Below are 7,512 nucleotides of genomic sequence, written 5' to 3' on the forward strand. Positions count from 1 at the left end.
TAGAGTATAAGATTCCAATGAAAATGAGATCTCAATTCAGCACCAAATAATGGAGATTTATAGCACTTTAATGGGTTTCATTCAGGAGCCTGATGGTGCAAGTTTCTCATATTAAGGCTTCCCCCAATGGAAGAAGGGAGAAAAAGTATGTTAGGGTGCGACAGATCATTCAATATGATCTTCCTCAGCAATGGGAGGTGTCAATTGAATCATAGATGGGAGGAAGTTTGCACTAGTAAGCCATTTGGTCTGTCATGCCACATTCAATAACATCATGGATGATTTGGCAATGAACTCAGTATAACTTGCCTGCATTCCATAAGCACAGCGGTTAGTGCAACACTGTTATTACTCCAGCGATCAAGACCAGGGATTCCATCCCATGCTTTCTATAAGGTACTTTCTACTTGTATCTGCATAGGTTTTCCCTGGGGTCTCCGGTTTCCTCCCACCATTCAAAACATACCGGCGGTTGTAGGTTCATTGGGCGGCATGGGCTTGTGACCAGCTTAAAAATGCTCTATGTCTAAATTAAATTTAAATGTAACACTGAATTTCCCCTGCTATTGAAAAATCTATCTATCCCTTAAATATATTTAAGGCTGGAACCACTATTACTTCCTTGGGCAGAGAATTCCATAGATTTAATACCTCTTTGGAAGGTATTTCTCTCTCAACTCTGTCTTAATCAATTAAAAATTCTTAGCATAAAAAAGACAATAAAATCACTTCATATGATCCACTAGTTTTGATCTGGAAATCACAGCAATGCACTGGCACAGGCAGGCCAATGCTGTTACTTTATTCCAGCGATCCAGGTTCGCCACTGCCTGTAGGAGTTTATACATCTTTCCTGTGGCATTCGTGAGTTTCTTTCCACTCTCCAAAATGTATGGATTTTGTAGGTTAATTGGGAGGCACATGTTTCAATGGCAGGAGTGAGCTTCTATACAGGAGTATCAGAGCCAGAACCACCAGGCTGAGGAACGGCTACTTCCCATGGGCAGCGAGAACCATCAAAAGAACTATCCACACTGGACCATATTAGATTCTCATACTTATGAAGCCACATTTATTTATTTATTTTATTTGTGTATATGAATACTTGCTCTGCATGCGTATTGATTTTCTGTATGTGTGTTATATCTGGCTGAGTCTGTGTGTTTTGCACTGTTTTATCAGGTTGCACTTTGTGCCATCAGATGATACTAAACTTGACTTGTAAATTCATGGGTTACATGGAGGACCATTGAACAGTGGATCAGGAAAGGCGCTCTGGGAGGTATGCCATTCTCCTAGCCCTACTCAACATGGACCAGATATTAAATTCAGGACCCTCCATACAGCTTAAGGACACCAGAGGATTAAATATTCATTTTCAACTATTTCTGTAATTCAAACCTATCCCAACTAGGTCAGAAAGCTAACATTGCTAAATCAAATCCTTTCTTCTGACAAAACTCTCCTTGGTTCTGCCCACCCACCCCATTGTGCAATCTCAACCCATCTTCTGTGCGTTAACAGTACATCTGACATCATCCACCCTCCATCAGAAGTATTAGCTGCCTTGCAGCCTCCATTTGCAGGAAACACTACAGTGAACAATCTTGGAATCCCATCTCTGATAACTTTTAATATCTTGTTTTAGCTCTGATCTTGCTGGTTCCACTTCTATGACTACTTGGATACATTTGAGGGCATTTATATTTGATGATAATGTCGCCACAATAAATGCAGGCTGTTATTTGATTGGTCTGTTATCTTTATAGCATTTAAAGCAAAAAGTACTTGTGAGTATATTCACACTGGCTTCATTCCCCTCGGTGTGTCACAATGTTGAGGAATCTTTCACCGGAATTATGAAAATAAAATATCCTCTTACATTTAAATAACATTATAATGCTATTATCAAAATATTTAATGTAGTTTTGTCAAATTCTACTGCTGACCATCTTAAGCTGCTTTAATTCAAATGGAATTTTGCATTCATGAAAATAAAGGCAAACTTATACACTGATGGCTAAATATTCATCGAGTTTTCAAAATTATATAGAATGGAAAGTGCCTAATGGCAAACTGAATATATTACAACTCAATTTGAACCTGCTTGAGTGGGTTTGTATTTGAAATCTAGTGTCAGTGTTTAACCCTGATTATGAAATATTTTGTCTTTTTATGGCATCCTTGTACTTTCTCAATCTTGTCGTATTACCAGCGCTTAATTGGAAATATTAACATTTTGTCATTTCTAACAATCTGAATATCAAAAGATTATGAGGTTTCAATATTTAATACCTCTTCCTGACAAGCTTTATTAATGTTTTAAAACTACAAGATTAAGCAACCCACTGGAATCACAGACTGCAAATAAAACATATAATATATTATATATATATATATATACACACACACATATATATTGGACTGAGCCATTCAGATCAGGCAGGACAAGACTCAAATCATTCCCCAGTATAAAGAGTTAACTTCTGACATGATATTACCAGATTAAATACATCTGGCTATAGAACTCTAAAGTAGCAAAGAGAGTTAGTCAATAATGACTACTCTCATTCTGAAGGTACTTGTCCATTAGAATAAGGATCTGGCTCGTCAATTAAACCTCTGTGATAAGTATACTGTGTCCTGATTCCAACTACAATTCATAGATGAAAGAATCCAACTTCAGTGAAGTGCAGGAGACATGGATATCAACAAAAAAAAAATGATACCTCCAGAGAGAAGAGTAAAATACACAAGTCCACGCAAAGACAACCCTTCAAACAGAAAAACAGCTGAAAGTCGTAATGCAATAAAACAACAAGGAACACAATAGTAAGGTTCAAATTATAATGATAAATTAATTAGCTGAATTCAAGTTGATTTTGATTCAAATAATTCGATTGAAGTAGTTGCACCCAGTTGAGTTATTGTTTGCTATCTGGCCCTTAAATACATTTAATGCTGGAGCCACTACTAATTACTAGGGCAGAGAATTCCACAGATTTGTTACTCTTTGGGAAAAGAAGTTCCTTCTCAATTCTACTTGATTAATTAAAAAATTTTAGCATAAAAAAGACAATGCAATCACTTCATTTGTACTGCAATTGGTGTAGATAAAAGCTACTAGTTCTGATCTGGAAATCATCTCAATGCATTGTCACGATAGGGGGGGGGGGGGTATCAATAACCAAAGGGTAAAAGGAAGCACAACTTAAGGTTTTCTTGGAAAGGAACATTGCAAAGCTAACCTGTTCTGTCCAAATTGGGAAAGTGGGGGGGGGGGGGGGGGGAAGAGGAAATAACCATCAATGTGGCGGATTCAGAAGCAGTCATGGATGGACAACGCATCAACTCACTCATGTATAACTGCATGTTGTTGACCCCATATGCTAGCAGGGCAAAAAAGCATGTGTTCTTAATCTTTGTCGACCTCCCTTGTTTTCTTTATAATTAATCTATTGGGTATTTTTGCTACTACAGATTCCAGTACTATCCAAATACAGTCCTGCTGGTCACTTATCAAGTATATAGCAAATGAATTATCAAAACACCGGCAGAAGCTAAAAGAATGTTTTCCCAGGAACTTCAAGGAATGCCAGTGGAAATTCAACCCAACAACGTGAACCAACACTCAGCAGTGGCATTTTGAGTAGTGACACAACTATTCATTTACAATAACATAATGAATGGCAAGAGCGAGTCATGACTGTGGACACAATTGTGACACCGATTTTAACCTTTTTTCCCCTTGCCCATGGTTTTCTGCGTTAGCAAGTATGGTCAAACAGAAGACCTATACAACATTTATCAATTTTAAATAATTGCCAATAATTATCAAGTATCCCCACAGAAGAAAAAACAGGCATTTTTCATTGATGATGGCGAGTTTGTCCTTAAGTTTTTAATTTGCAATTTGCCTCACAGATAATATGGATAGAAATTCTTAAATAAAGGCAGTAATAGCCTATTTGAACGAGACACGAGATTCGATACACTGATATCGTAACAAATAAGAAAAATAAAATCACCTACAGAGAACAGTATGTGACTTTAACAGATCCAGTATTTGCCTCTTGTCACTGACAATTATTAATATTTTGTTTATAAAATATGGAAAAACATATAAAGGATGATTTGGAAAAAAAAATATTTTCCAACACTAACCAATTATAAACTTTACACAAATGGTTTTCTGTGAAATAATGTTTGACTCATTTGTATCACTCAAATAATCCTTGACTTAATATTCAGCTTATACAAACTGTTCTGCCAACTTCAATAATTAGGGCCAGTGAAATGAAAACTGGAGTTTTGTATATACATAAAACATGATCTTTATTTGCAAGCAAATCAATTTATAGCTCAGTCTATAACCAGATTTGCCCAATTTAATTTTTGTAACTAATACAATATCTATTGGTGTTAGTTTCTTTTTCTCTTTCAACATCTACTTTAGTGAAATTATCAACGTGATTTGGCACACATGAACGCTGGTTTTACACAAAGCCTAATTTTCTGTAAACAAAACAGATTTTTTTCCAGATCAATCAAATAGATTCTATGTACACATTGTTAAATATGTTATGCGAATAATTAACATTAAATTTGCTATAATTTTCAGTTGGCATGTAAAGTGTTTCAATAAATGGAACTGTAGTGACTTTCTCCCTTTATAGTCACCTATTCAGTCTGGAATTCCTTTATTTATGACTCGCTCTTCTTAAATGATCGATGATAATGATCTGGTAGGAGATATTGCAGCGCGAGGGCCCATGCATCCAGATTGGGCAACAGAGTCTCTTCCCCCCCACCCCCCCCCCCCCCCCCCCGCGCTATAATAGATTAACTTGGTACTAGGGAGTTCTTATAGTGTATGTCTTAATACTTAATATTTTATGTGTTTAACTTATCTTTTAACTTATAATTATGTAAATATGCTCTGTGGTCCTGGAGCAATGCTATCTTGTCTTTACCTGTGCAAGCATGGGATGAACGACAAATAAGGTGACTTGACAAAGTTAAATAGAGTTTTTCAATGGTTTATTATATCTTATGAGGGTTATTATTTATCAACTTTGATACACGATTAACATGATGCTTAATACATTACTTGAAACCAGTGATTGATGTAGGCAATAAAATTTTCAAGTCTAAATCTCGACTCATCTCCTCAGAATAAAGAGCAATTCAAAACTGGCCGTCTTATCTCAAAGACATACAGAAAGACCTTGGTCTCACACTGGCTGCATTCAAAGGAATGCAAAACAAATGCGGATTGCTGGGTTACCGGCAGCCCTGATTTTAACCCCTACACCAATTAATGTAAAACCAAAGGATCTTTGCCACAAAGCCTTTGACGTCAATGTACTTTAACTTTCCCTGTTGATCCCATCTACATGAAAGTTATGCAAAACCTTCCAGGAGATCATCCTTAACAGGGAGATCAATTAAAAGGTTTGATTTTTAAATACTTTTCGTCTGACTGCCCTTGGATCCCTGGCATTTAAGAACCTGTGTACATTCTGTCAGTGGGTAAAATCTGCATTATCCTTGAACTCCTGCCAGTCTCTAGCAGTTACAGGTAGAACATGAACCTCTCGGTTTGAAGAGGGAGGTGGCAGCGACTTTGTCTTTCTCCCCAACAGATACAATCACCTCCGCAGCCTTTTCACTCAAGGTCCCCCTTCTCCTAAATCGGTTACCGATTAACGTGGCAGTCACAAGATTCATGAAGTGTTGGACCACGACCGAGGCAATGACCAGAATCATTTAGCGGACTGACATCACTTAGTTCTACATTTCTTTTTTTCCCCGGGAACTCGTGCGAGACGAGTGAATTGAGCTGCTTCACCTTTTCTCTGTTCAATTAACACCACCTCTGGTCCTTCTGTCAGGGATTGATCGCACCTCACAGGCACAACGACCCAGTCTGTTCTCATACCAACGTTATCATTTCACCTGCGCGGATTCAAAGCCAAAGCTTATTAGGAATTTTAAAAAGTAGTTACTGGTTTTAATCTCCCCATGGCTGAGGGGGTATGCACACCTGAAATAGAAAGGTATGACTATAAACCCTTAAGACTTGGCTAGCGGATGCCTAGTACAAATGATTGACTTTTTTTAAAATAAAAAAGAAAATTGAAGACTCTTCTCCCCAAGTTCCCATCCAGGCGGCTTCTGCTCATCACATTTCGTTTCCGCACATCCCTGGCAATACCTTGCTCTCACTACATTTCTGACGCTCACCTACCTACCTTGCCGCAGATCTTCACTCAGCACATCGGGTCGGAGACGATCCTCTTCAATCTCTCTCCTCCTGTGAGAGCCGAGAAAGTTCATTGGCACCAAGGTGCAACTTGCAACTTGGAGTTGGAGTCTTCACTTCGCTGCACTTTTCCCCTTGCTTCGGTAAAAGTCTTCGCCTGTGGCCAGGACGGGAAGCCTGGCGTATTCCTATCAACGAGAGGCCAGTTTTCTACCGCCCCTGCCCGCCCTGGAGGCTCGCCGAGAGCCACGCAGCATCCCGCAGGAAGCCTGGGCGAGGTGGGTCGGAGGCTCCCGGTGAAGGGAGGGTTGAGTGGTGGGAACGCAGCTCCGACTGCCGACGAGCACCACCGTGCACAGTGGAAGCACGGGGTAATGACAGCTCGTTTCTGCAGCACATATTAATAGGATCCGAAGAAGGAGGGGAGAACCATGCTTCTGCCACTCAACGGACGCTGTCGGGGTGCGAGAGAGTGAGAGAGAGAGAAACCCCAGGCTGCTTAAAAAAAAACCCCTGGGATTTCAACCAGCCTATTTCCTCCAGTCTCATTCCGACAAGTAGTCACCAATAGAACTAAATATTAAAGGAACCTTTAAAAAAAAATGCATTCACCCATTTACCTCCCCAATTTTACCTTCCACCTTCAGGAAAAAAAAACCCTGGGATTTCAACCAGCCTATTTCCTCCAGTCTCATTCCGACAAGTAGTCACCAATAGAACTAAATATTAAAGGAACCTTTAAAAAAAAATGCATTCACCCATTTACCTCCCCAATTTTACCTTCCACCTTCAGGAAAAAAAACCCCGTGGGATTTCAACCAGCCTATTTCCTCCAGTCTCATTCCGACAAGTAGTCACCAATAGAACTAAATATTAAAGGAACCTTTAAAAAAAAATGCATTCACCCATTTACCTCCGCAATTTTACCTTCCACCTTCAGGAAAAAAAAACCCCTGGGATTTCAACCAGCCTATTTCCTCCAGTCTCATTCCGACAAGTAGTCACCAATAGAACTAAATATTAAAGGAACCTTTAAAAAAAATACATTCACCCATTTACCTCCCCAATTTTACCTTTCACCTTCAGGAAAAAAAAAGTTTGAGAGCAGAGAGAAACAAATTTTGAGAACTTGGCAGCTACATTTTTTTTAATTCATGGGGAGCTGTGGGTGGGGGAACAAGAGCAAGGGAAATAAAATGTGTGGATCTTAAACCTGCCTCGCAAGACTGGGAGGTTGCTGCACTTTC

The 7,512-nt window shown here is 39.0% G+C and overlaps 1 protein-coding gene across 2 annotated transcripts in view; it reads right to left on the bottom strand.

The window, feature by feature from the left end:
* LOC138764513 (teneurin-3) overlaps positions 1 to 6,593 on the bottom strand; it is a 4,541,667-nt gene extending 4,535,074 nt beyond the window's left edge. For both annotated transcript variants that reach the window (XM_069940598.1, XM_069940580.1), the window contains exon 1: positions 6,255 to 6,593. The gene's annotated coding sequence lies outside the window, so the exon portion shown is untranslated. The remainder of the gene's footprint in view (positions 1 to 6,254) is intronic.
* Between the last annotated feature and the right edge of the window lie 919 nt (positions 6,594 to 7,512).

Source organism: Narcine bancroftii, chromosome 1, assembly GCF_036971445.1.
Source record: "Narcine bancroftii isolate sNarBan1 chromosome 1, sNarBan1.hap1, whole genome shotgun sequence".
Taxonomy (NCBI): Eukaryota; Metazoa; Chordata; class Chondrichthyes; order Torpediniformes; family Narcinidae; genus Narcine; species Narcine bancroftii.